The sequence below is a fragment of the Mustela nivalis genome (assembly GCF_964662115.1).
Source record: "Mustela nivalis genome assembly, chromosome: 8".
Taxonomy (NCBI): domain Eukaryota; kingdom Metazoa; phylum Chordata; class Mammalia; order Carnivora; family Mustelidae; genus Mustela; species Mustela nivalis.
The window spans coordinates 110,792,397-110,805,011 of record NC_139027.1 but is presented as its reverse complement, the minus strand read 5'-3'; the positions used below and the strand labels follow the sequence as shown (position 1 = coordinate 110,805,011).

The 12,615-nt window shown below is 45.8% G+C and overlaps 1 protein-coding gene across 7 annotated transcripts in view; it reads left to right on the top strand.

The window, feature by feature from the left end:
- Positions 1–1,991: 1,991 nt before the first annotated feature.
- Positions 1,992–12,615, top strand: part of PLCB4 (phospholipase C beta 4) — a 410,418-nt gene continuing 399,794 nt past the window's right edge. For 4 of the 7 annotated variants that reach the window (XM_082744398.1, XM_082744395.1, XM_082744397.1 and 1 more), the window contains exon 1: positions 1,992–3,088. The gene's annotated coding sequence lies outside the window, so the exon portion shown is untranslated. Of the gene's footprint in view, positions 3,089–3,167; positions 3,382–7,614; positions 7,734–12,615 lie in introns of those variants that run through there. The other 3 variants (XM_082744393.1, XM_082744396.1, XM_082744392.1) reach the window with 3 other exon arrangements.

Genomic DNA, 12,615 nt, shown 5'->3' with positions numbered 1-12,615 from the left:
TTTTATTTTATTTTTTAAAAGATTGTATTTAATTATTTGACAGAGATCACAAGTAGAGAGGCAGGCAGAGAGAAAGAGAGGAGGAAGCAGGCTCCCTGCTGAGGAGAGAGTCTGATGTGTGGGGCTCCATCCCAGGACCCTGGACCCAAGACAAAGGCAGAGGCTTTAATGCACTGAGCCACCCAGGTGCCCCTGAAATGCTATTTTATTATTTTTTTTAAATAGATCCCTCAGTGTGTACTTTTTTTTTTTTAAGATTTTATTTATTTATTTGACAGAGAGAGATGACAAGCAGGCAGAGAGGCAGGCAGAGAGAGAGGAGGAAGCAGGCTCCTTGCTGAGCAGATAGCCCGATGCAGGGCTCGATCCCAGGACCCTGAGATCATGACTGAGCCGAAGTCAGTGGCTTAGCCCACTGAGCCACCCAGGCGCCGCCTGAAATGCTATTTTAACTTTTTTTTTTTTTTTTTTTAAAGATTTTATTTATTTATTTGACAGAGAGAAATCACAAGTAGATGGAGAGGCAGGCAGAGAGAGAGAGAGAGGGAAGCAGGCTCCCTGCTGAGCAGAGAGCCCGATGCGGGACTCGATCCCAGGACCCTGAGATCATGACCTGAGCCGAAGGCAGCGGCTTAACCCACTGAGCCACCCAGGCGCCCTGAAATGCTATTTTAAATTGGAGCTTGCCCTACCTTGCTGCTGAAAACTAGAAGCTCCCTATATGAAGAAGTGATATAGAGAGAACATCCTTTCATCTCAGCCATCAGATGAGGCTCCAGGCTTTCCACATCTGCATGAGTGGACCCAGCAGAAAAAGGCAGAACTGCTTTGCTGATTCCCGCCCAAAGAGCTGATTCACAGAATTTTGAGTGAATAAATACTTGTTTTAAGCTACTACATTTTGGTGGGGCTTTATACAGGGGAGACTAACGGATAAAGTAGGTTTAGAGGTACTATATACTAAATTAAATTCCACTGTGGACATGGTCGACACACATAGATGAAGCTGCTGGCTCATCGTCTTTGGGTGATACCTGGGGAATACAGGAACATAATCACAGGATGTCCTGGAGTACTGGGTTTGAAACTGTCTACGTTATTTACTGGCTTTGTGTGACCTGGGTGAAATTGCTTTGTCTTTCTAAACCTCAGTTTTCATAAATATAAATAGAGAACAGGCCTAAAATACTGCCCTAACCTTTTGTTACTCGGAGTCTTATCTTAAACCAGCAACACTAGTATGTCCCGGGAGCTAGTTAGAAATGCAAAATCTCAGGTCCCATTCCAGGACTGCTAAATCAAAACCTGCCCCTTAAAAAGATCCCCCTGAGGATTTGTGCGCACATCACAGTCTGAGAAGGGCTGCTGGATTCCGCTGGCGTTACTCAGCATCACCACATCTCGAAGACCCCTGAGCAGTGAAGAGTCACCCAGCTTTTTTCTGGGATCTGTCTTTCCTTCTTTTCCAATCTGGCTGGGAAACTTGGTTTAGGCTATTTTTCTTGGCTTCTGCACAGACAGGTTCAGCTAACTTAGGAGCCTGTTAAAGGGCTAAGCTAAAATTGCAGCTTAGCAATTCAGCCGGGGAGTTGTCAGTTGGCGCTCAGCCCCCTCCCACTTAAGGATGCCCAGCTGGTAAACTTTTGATCCCCCACCCCCCAACCCCAATCCCAATCTCCTTTTAGAAGGAGATTCCTGGCCCCCTGGAAAGGGCCAGGACGTGCCAGAGGAACGAGACTTTGGTATCTACAACTGCTTCTGCCCATCAAGCGCTCGGACATCCCCCCTTCAATCCCCACACTGCACAAGCGGCCACACTCACTCTTTCCTCCTGGCCGGCCGGACCTGCTTAGGCGGCTGAGCATGCCCAGTTTAGCAGCGAGCGTGGCCCCAGTCCCCAATGCGCAGGTGCCACGTCTCCGGGTTTTGGTGGCCGCCGGCCGGGAGGAGGAGGCGGAGTGGCCTGGGGGAGGAGGAAGCCCTCCCGGGAGTTCTGGAGCGGCGCGCTGAGGGTCCACACAAAGAGTGATGCTAGAGTCCGCACCGTTAGGGTCTGAGTGCCAGAGCGACTTGGATTCACTGGGGGCCGTTGTAGGGTAGGGGCGAGGCAGGAACTGGCTGGAGCAGCGCCCCAGCGTTACAGGGACGAAAGTCTGGGGGGGGGGAGGGTTGCGTCTCCGAGGTTGCACTTTGGGAGAGGACTTTTTGGAACCACTTAATCTCTCCGTGGCTCAGTTTAAGCCTCAGGAAAAAAAAAAAAGATAATAGTAGTACTAGCTTTGGAAGATTGTTTTAAGGATTACATGAATAAAAAAGCGTTTAGAATAGTGCCTGAAGCACTGTAAGAGCTTAATGTGTTTATAAAACAAAATGTAATCAAATAAACACCTCCCCCACCTTCGCCCGTCGCTTTGGGGTGCCAGTTCTCTCCTGTCCTGGACCCCTCCGCTGCCCCCGCCCTACTCCTGCCCCAGGGCCCGCGGCTGGCTGCTGGTCTCCCAGCAGAGCAGGTTGCCACTCCCCCCTACCCCCAAGCTTTTGCGCCCCGCGCCACGCTGCACGCACCAGGACCCAGGACCCCAGACCCTGGGCACGTGCTGCGGCGCTAGGGCTGCGGTGGGCGGCCGGGGAGACCCCCGAGGAGCGCGCAGCGAGGCGGCTTCCCCGGACGCCCCACCCACCGCCTCCCGGTGCGGCGCGCGACCCTCTAGGGCCGCCCGCCCCCTGCCGCGAGGCTGAGCCCCTGGTCCGCCCGGCACCCCCTCCCCGCCAGCCTGCTCGCGGCAGCCGGGCGGCCGGCCCTGCCCCTGCCCACCCCCAGCCCAGCCCGGGCGCGCCGCACTGGGCATGCTCCGTAGCCTGGGCAGGTTGGGGCTGCGAGGCGACAGCTCGGGTTCTGGAGCCGGGAGGCGAACGGGGAGGGAGACTCGGGGTTGGGGCAGAGGGAGCGGCCGGCCACGAAGGGGCAGCGGGACCCGGGGCCGGGGACACGCCGAACCCCGCGGGCGGGCGGGCAGGCGGAGCGGGCCGGCGCTGCTCCGCGGCTTCGGCGAGGAGCGCCCGCGGAGACCCCCCGCCCTCGGCAGAGGTGAGGATCGCGCGCGGGGAGGCGGGGAGGCGGGGGGCGGGCGGGGGCCGGCGGGAGGGCGGGACCGGACGCGCCGGGAGGGGGCTCAGCGGCCGGCTCTCGGGGATTGGGGGGAGGGGGCTGGTGGCGCGGGGAGCAGTAAGTGAGCCGCACCGCAAACAAGATCTCACACACACACCACACACACACACATACACACACACACGCGCGCGCGCGCACACGCGCGCACACATTGGGTCTCCAGGCGGCGGCCGTGGCCGCATCCCCGGCAGCAGCTCCGGGCAAAGTGACAGGTAGGAGAAGGCATTTCGGGTCCCGCCCGAGGATGCTCCCGCCCGCCCCGGCCCGCGGGGTTTGTTTGTTCCCAGCGGGTGCGTCCCGGACGCGTGCGCGCGCACCCGGATGCCCTGCCTGGGAGCCGGTGCAGGTGCGGGGTGCTAGGCGCCGCGCGCGCGGGAGGCAGGGGTCCGCGCGCCACCCCCTCCCCTGTAATCATCGCCTACTGGGTTTCCTCCGACTCCGTCCAGACGTTAACCGCTTCTGGCTAGAAATAGCTCGGCTCGACGTGTATATGATTATTTTGGTTGGAAATAGTTGGCACCGTGCAAAGCATGTAAATGTGTATGCATGTGGATCTTCTTACCTCTTCTGGGGAGGTAATAGAAATGATTGACCATTTCCACTTAAAACAACACTGACAGGCCAGCCAGCACTCGGTGGGGGGCAGTATTTGAGCCTCCTAAAAGCTTATAAATGATGGAGATTAAAGGTTTTTTTTTTTTTTTCAGAATTTTAAAGTTGTCTTTTCCTTAACTAATTAGACTCTTTCTATATAGTACAGTTCTTCTGCCTGTAGACTTTGCAGGCAGTACCGAAGTATGGAAATATGGAAGTCATCAATTTCCAATTGTTTCTAAGCGTGCCTTTATCTAGAGTCATAAAACTCGCATAAACTAGGATTTTTCTAGAGAAAATACAAATGCCTATTATATTTTCAAATTTATGCATGTATTTGAGAGAGAGATAACTTCCTACTCCTTTTTTTTTTTTTTTTTTTAAGCTCTTGTAGCGAGTCTCTTGTTATACACAGGAATTTAAAATTTAGTTTCGGTCAAACTATTAGTGGAAGATTGCCTTTTTTAAAACCATAAATGTGATACAGGGCGATCTATAAATTAGGAGTGTGTGGGAGATAACTGTTTAATAGTTCTGTTTGGTTGGCACTAATGTCATTCAAACATAGGCAGCCCTGTAATATCTAAAATTGAATTGAGTTTCCTCTTTAAAGGGAAATCAGATTCATAAACTAAGCATGACCAGGAAAAGCAACTGGTGACTACCTGGGCCATCTATGAGGAGGGTAAGAAAGTGTCTGAGGAACTGTGTTCCTAGGGGAAAACTGTGCCTCTGTGTGTATAAAATTTAACTTTATCCTTTTAGTTTTTTCAGGATACTTGGTTTCAAAAATATGTGGTTGAACTGAGAACCTAGGGTTGTGTACTCTTCAAACTTAAGTGGCCTAAGTTATAGAGCACAGAAATCTAGCTCGGTAGGGGCGTGTAGTTTAATCTGCCATTATTCATGTTATGTAATCTAGAATGATGTTTTTCATAGGACAGTCTTGCATAGTTTTCTGCTGGTGTTTTAATCTATTATGTCATCTTCCTTTTGAACTGTAGAAGTTTAATAAATGATTGCCATCTTGGAAGAACACCTGTTTTCATAGAAATTCACTTTTAAAAAAAAGATTATTAATTTATTTGATAGAGAGAGAGAGAGATCACAAGTAGGCAGAGAGGCAGGCAGAGAGAGAGGGGGAAGCAGACGCTCTGCTGAGCAGAGAGCCCCATGCAGGCTCAATCCCAGGATCCTGAGACCATGACCTGAGCCCAAGGCAGAGACTTAACCCTCTGAGCCACCCAGGCACCCCAGAAATTTACTTCTTAAATGGAAGAGCATTATTTTTTATTGGCATTTTTATTTCAGGAGACTTTTGCTGCCAGAGCTAGTAACCCTTTGCGTGTAACATATTATGGCATAGCTCAAGGTATCCTCTAGTAGATTAACAATTATACATCCCTCCAACTGTGATTACTCAACTATCAGAATTTCATTTTGATTTAGCTTTGATGATATCACCGCCCAGCTTTGAATTAATGGCTGTTGAAAATGCTATTCTACAAGTAACTGTCAAAACAGAATTTCTAAGACTCCATTTGATCACTGAATACACATTTCTATCTGTCGGAATAATGCTACCTTTATTTTACAAATGCACACCCACACAGAAGCGCTTTGTTCTCAAATACTGTCTTCTGAGTTTTATATTTGTGTGCCTGACAATGTGAATGATATTAAACTACTCAACCCCAGAATCTTGAGGTAGTGTGTTTTCGCCTATGAGGGAGCGAAATAGGGAAGTTTAAAAAGTGGTAAGGGTCTCTGCTTAAAAAAAAAAAAAAAAAAAAGTGGTAAGCGTTATGAAAAGCTTTTGCAGAAAATGAACTTTAAGAATCTGTATCACTTTGAGCAATTTCATCTCCAGCAGAGACCTAGCCAATGCCTTTTGCCCGCTATTTTATCTTTCCCAAGAATACATCCAACTTTCTTGGCCTTATTGTGCACTGATGATTTTGACATCAGGGGCCAGTTATGTTTATTAGGAATTGAAATGTGTTTGCCTAGTAATCCCTAACCCACCCTCAAAATTAAAATTGTAGTAAAATTGCCTTTCAGTGCTGCCCTGTTGTGTTGTTTTCCTTGAACGGATCACATTGGCATGCTAATTTGTGAACGGATGTGATATAAGTTAGGCCAATTTCTGGATGTTGTGTTGCATTTCCATCCTCAAACTTTCAGATGTAGCCAGCCGCCTCAAATATCACAATTAATAACTTTTGTGGATTTTTTTTTAAAAAAATGACATTAGTCATTAGCTGCTGAGTTTATTTGATTTTTAAAATTTTAAAATCTTACATTGAGAATAAATTATACCTTTTTGTATCACAGGACTTAATGTCGTCATAGGAAAGAAAGCATATGTATTTCTCCCCTTCTCCCCAAATGCCCTTAGTAGTGAATAGTGAACTCAAACATTTTGGAGGAAGCAAAAATACTCTTTGGAACTTTAAATTATTTAGCAGATTGTGGCTAAATGATCATCGTTTGTAAGGACCACTTCTAAAGTAAGGATGAAACAGCCTGTTTATTAGCACTTGTGACCTAGGTTTTTAATAAACTGGCTATCGCAGTAAGTCTTGTAAAACCAAGAACTTCTGCGTTTTATATGCAGAATGAGGTCAAGGACTAATGGAGCTGCTTTAATGATCACACTTGGTATTTCATGTCCAGACTGAAGTTTCTAAAATAGATGCTTTTCACCTCATAATGTGAACTTGTAGGCCATATTAGTGTCTGCCAAAAAGACTCATCTACCTCTCAAGAAATAAATACAGCTTTTCACTGCCAATGGTGGGCAGCAGCGACTTTCTGTGGTTTTGCTGGTGCAAGGACACTGCTTAGTTCTCAGTACTGTCCATTCTGTATTTTTCTACTCCCTTGCAATTGTCAAGAAATGTAATGACCTTGCATAGGTCTTTCCTCCATTCCTTAGTATTTGTTCTTCTGTGTAACTGTTTCTTTTTGGATAAAGCCTTCCCCCTTCAAGTAGAAATACTTCCTCAGGGTGTAATACTGTTTATCTAGTTATACCTTAGAAGCATATGAAGGTCTAGCACATTCAGAGGCTATGATTCTTTCACTAACCAAATAGAAAAATGGGTGGTTTACTCCACCCCAGTGGAAGCAGAGCTGGGTGCTAACGTATCAATGTGTAGATGGGTGAGAAGTCTGCACAGCCCTCATCAGAATTAAGCCTGCCTTAAAAAAAAATCACCCAGAGTCACTTTTATTCTCAAGGCCCATTGCACCCAGTTGCAAACAACCACCCTCAAGTCCCACTTTGTAAAAGAGGGTTGGAAGCTCATGCCTTTGGATGCTTTTCATATGCTCAAGGTGTAACTCAAGTTCACTGAGATAGTGTTCACAGATCTCAGTTGGGAGATCCTTCCATGAAGGAGGATGAATGGTTAGCAGGTTTTTTTTTTTTTCTCTGCATGAACTCCCTCTACTTTTTCTTTCCTTTTCTTTGAGGAATCAAAATAGTTGAAAGAGACAGAAATCAGAGGAATGTGTTTCTCTGAACACCTTTCTAGCCTCCCACCTAAAACCTTCTTTGAGAAGGTCACATACCATGTGATGGCAGGATAGTGTTATCTCACCCGTTGACTGGGAGTCTCCGTCACAGCTCTTCTCCCGTGATCCTTTGGGATTCTGAGGGTTGGGAAATTCTACCTCTAGCGACCACATTACCCTTGCGGTCAGGCAAGCCATAGCTTTGAGATACATTGCCCTCAAAGTTTTCTTTTGCTCCTGAACAATTGGGTGTTTCTGGCTCCCTGACATGACTGAGCCACCTCTTCAGAACAAGGGGAAGAAAGTAACTTGATGTCATTCGTTATAAACAGGTCATCCAGAGGAAAGAGACCGCAGACCATTAGATTTATACCTGACATCTCATGCTGCCCTTTGGAGCAAGAGTCCTTCATCTCGGGTCCACCCTATAATGGTCTGAGGATGGAATTTGGTGGGTTGGTGAATTTAGCTGGCAAATGAATTACGTCTTTATTTGCATTCGCTTCCAAATGATGATTAGGCTAAGTATTATTGTCACTCTGGATCTTGGCTTTAATGGGTTGAAAAAGAAACACATGCATTACTAGGTATGCCCAGATTAAAAAAAAATTTTTTTTTGATAAGTATATTCCAATATCAGTTGTTTTCCTTTGTGCTTCATTTTACACATTTAAAAATATTACATTCATAGGGTCTATATCATTCCCCAGATTTGGCAGAGGGTGGGCTTTGTGACCCACTGAAGGTAAAGGACAACTGCTCTAGAAACACTTTGTCTTAGATGCAGCTGGGATCTAAGTGGGGGGGCTGCCTCGTGGGTTTGCTTTCAGCAGGTGCAAAGTTGCTAAGACCCTTGGGTGTTGGAATCAGGCAGACCTGAGTTTGAATCTCAACGATGTCCTGTATTAACTGTGTGATCCTGGACACCTACCCACTTGCCCCATCTGTAAAATGAGGAGAATAACCCCATAGGGCAAAAGTGCACAGCACACTGTACTGTGTCTCATGCTGGGTATTGTATTTCTGTTGCTTTTGCTACAGACAAGATTAGTCTTTCTCCTCATATGCTAGTATTACCGCTCACTCTCTCCTTCTCTGGAGGGGCAGATGCCATTGACGTAGCCATACAAAGTAGGCTGAGTCAGTTTCTATAAAACTTATAACAGAGGTTCCTTGGCTGGCTCAGTTGGTTAAGTGTCTGCCTTTGGCTCAGGTCATGATTTCCAGGTCCTGGGATCCGGCCCCAGGACAGGCTCCCTGCTCAGCAGGGAGAGTTTGCATCTTCCTCTCCCTTCACCTACCCCACTCCCCAAATCTGCTCATGGTGTGTACTCTCTCTCTCTTTCAAATAAATAAAATCTTAAAAACAAACAAACAAACTCATAACAAGAGATACTTGCTGTGCACCTCTGCAAGTACAGAAAGATCTGGTCACCTTTTTTTTTTTTTTAAAGATTTATTTATTTATTAATTTGACAGAGATCACAAGTAGGCAGAGAGGCAGGCAGAGAGAGAGAGGAGGAAGCAGGCTCCCCACTGAGCAGAGAGCCCTTTGTGGGGCTTGATCCCAGGACCCTGGGATCATGATCTGAGCCAAAGGCAGAGGCTTTAACCCACTGAGCCACCCAGTGCCCCTTCTGGTCACCTTTTAGGGCTGCCGGGAAGTTCCAGATCATCCCTCCTGGACTTGCCTAACCCTGTTAAATCAGCCCTAATTGCCTCAAATTCTGTGACAGAGGGGCTGCAAACTCTGCTCAGTGCGCCAGATGTTATCCTTAGGGCATCTGTGCCTACAACCAGGCTTTTAAAAAAGACCACCGTAAACCACGTAGGCCTGGAAGGAGAGAGGTTTTGCCTAGAATAATTTGGAGATCTCTGGTGTTTAGGAGGCTTGGTGCCTCCTGCTTTCGCATGGGTCTTCAGTGGTGGCACGTCACACAGTAATAGAAGCAGTGGACATAACCCAACAGGCATTTGTTGAGCGAAGGGCGTGTACCACGTCCTTGGATCCTTTCTTTGGTGGTTACTAATAGTCTCTTCGTTTACGCTTGGGGAAACGGAGGCTGGGGAAGGCGAAGTTGCTTTAGGGAGTTAAATTTCCAGGAGGGATGCACGCCCAGGTGGACAGATGCTGGAACTCCAAGTTCTAACTGCTGCCTTGCCTTACCTGCCGCCGAGGTGCGAGCTGCCGAAAGATGTGTTGCCATAAGATGTTTGGTGACTGTTATTTTAAGTGACCAGGCTGAGGTCTGATAGAGAAGGTTCTGGCAACCCTGCTGGGAATGTGTAATTGAAATAGGAAGTTGAGCATTGAACCCCGCGTCCTCTAATCCTGCAAACTTTTGTTTCCAAAGGTGCTTGGGCCAGAAGTCTGAGAGAGGGAGATTACTAAAGGCTACTCTGGGGAAGCCTAGAAAGAAATTTTGGTGTTCTGCAGGGCCAGCTTTTACCTGGGGATCGCCGCCCAGGTGGTAGAGACATGTGGGAGTAGTGGGGGGCATGCAGGGCTGATGGATTCCCACCCCGCACCCCGACCCCGGTCAGTATCTGGCACAGGATTGCCATTGCCGCCACAATTTTCAGAGAAGCATGAAGTCAGATTTCTTTTTAAGTGTGAGATCTCATTTGAAAATGGTTTAGAAATCAATTAACATAAAAACAAACATGTCCGTCCCTGGGCTGGCCAAGCAAAACCCATGTGTGGAACCAATTTGGCCCATCAACTCCCATTTTGAGCCTTTTGTCTACTGTGCTCAGAAAGAGTGTGTACTAAAAATTGCCAGAACTGTAGTTTCATCTTAAAAGTAAGTCCAGCATCCTTTTTTTTTTTTTTTTTTTTTTTTTTGCTGTGGTCATTTATTTCCAATGGACATAGATTTTAGAATCTGAATTTCTACTGTTTTTCTTTTCCTTCATTTTTCTAAGATGTTAGCAAATATACAAAGTTGAGTGAGGCAAGACATGGTTTTCTTTCCTATATCCCAGTGCTCCTTTATTTTTATCTATTTATTTATTTATTTATTTGACAGACAGAGATCACAAGCAGGCAGAGAGGCAGGCAGGGGGGGGGGGGAAGCAGGCTCTCTGTGAAGCAGAGAGAGAGAGCAGAGAGCCTGATGCGGGGCTGATCCCAGGACCCTGGGATCATGACCTGAGCCGAAGGCAGAGATTTTAACCTACTGAGCCAACCAGGCGGCCCTAGTGCTCCTTTAAATAAGAACACCCCAAGTATGGAGAAATGGGTGACTTCATTTATGGGGACATGCGGGTTCTTTTTTGTACATCACTGTCTTGAACTCTAACCAGTCACAAAATATTTTCACTGTTAGGTGTAGTTGCCATATTTGTCCTGAACATGCAGACTGTAGATCTGTTTCTGCAGGTTAGTCTTTCAAGGTGTGGTTGACTGAACAGTCCTCATTTTCCTTTTGGTTTTTAAATGAGTGATCACAAGTGATCAAATGAGGGTGAAGTCTCTTTGAGGTGGGTTTCTCATATCTGCTGATGCACTGTCATTGGACAAATCACCAAACCATCTAGAATTTCTTTCTTTCTTTTTTTTTTTTTTAAGATTTTTATTTATTTATTTGACAGAGAGTGAGCGAGAGAGCACGTGTGAGAGAGCACAAGCAGGGGGAGTGGCAGGCAGAGGGAGAAGCGGGCTCCTGGTTGAGTAGGGAACCCAACATGGAACTTGATCTTAGGACCCTAAGATCATGACCTGAGCCGAAGGCAGATGCATAACTGACGGAGACATAGGTGTCCCTAGAATTTGTGTTAACTTTTTGTTTTGGTGGGTTTTTAAAATGATGTGTGTGATACATTAATATATTTCAATGCAAATGGTAATGCAGAAATATAGAAACAAAATGTAAAATACTCTTACCCACCTGTGCCCATCCCAAAATATGACTATTGGGAACAGCTTACAGTGCCTCTTTCCTCTCCCTTTACTGTGCATTTACATGTGTAAGTATATATATATATATATACATGTCTTTTTCTGATTATATAAACAGGATTATTTATACATTTTTCTATGATTTGCTTTTATTCGTTTAAGGTAAGTCATTGAGCCCTTTCTATGTCAGCGTGCTGGATATCTTTTTCTTTCTAACATTATAGAAACTTTGGTACTATGGAGACATTGCACCCTGAAAGATTAGAGATTTTTTAAAAGATTATTTATTTATTTATTTATTTTAAAGATTTTATTTATTTATTTGACAGAGAGTGATCACAAGTAGGCAGAGAGGCAGGCAGAGAGAGAGAGAGAGAGAGAGAGGGAAGCAGGCTCCCTGCTGAGCAGAGAGCCCGATGCGGGGCTCGATCCCAGGACCCTGAGATCATGACCTGAGCCGAAGGCAGAGGCTTAACGCACTGAGCCACCCAGGCGCCCCTAAAAGATTATTTATTTATTTATTTGACAGACAGAGATCACAAGTAGGCAGAGAGGCAGGCAGAGAGAGAGGGGAAGGGAAGCAGGCTCCCTGCTGAGTAGAGAGCCTGATGTAGGGCTCTATCCCAGGGCTCTGAGAACATGACCTGAGGGGAAGGGAGAAGCTTTAACCCACTGAGCCACCCAAGAGCCCAAGATTAGAAAGTTTTGTACCTAGACCTTTGTGCACCTGTGCAGGATTTTCTTGCAGCTGAATTCCTAGAAATAGAAATAATTGGTCAAGAGGGTATGCACATTTTCCATTTTGAGAGAGCACTGCCAAATTGCCTTTAAGAAAGTCCTCCAGGGAGTTTCTATCTCGTGGAACCTCAAATTATGAACATATCCTCTAATTGAAGCATGCCCCACATTGTTACATTAGTTCACTAATTCATTCAGATTTCAGTTGTCAGTTATATACAGTGCATGAGGAAATGATGGAGAAATAGTCTCTGTTCTTAAATTTCTTGATAATACAATACTTAGTCAGAAGGAATTTCTCAGTTAAGAGGCCAGTTTAGAAACTCTTTAGTAAAAAGATACCTTGCGGACTCAGAATTGAAAATCTGTATTCTGATCAGTTTGGTTTAGCTGTGGAATTCTAGATCACTAACAGCAGGGATGTGTCATAAACACCCTTGAATATATGGTAAAAGAAGAGAGGGACTGCACAGCCAACAGGGGCTGATTTTGACTTGGGAAAATCAGTTAGTTTCAATGCTAAAAATTCTGTCCAGGTGTATTTATAGCTTTCAACTTTCAAATACTTAAGAATCTCATTTACTTTCTACTTAGAGAATTGTAAGCTTCAGAGATAATGCTATTTTATTGAGTTTTATTATTTAGTAGCTACCTGAAGGTAATTTCCATAATATTTAGATCTTATATATAGACA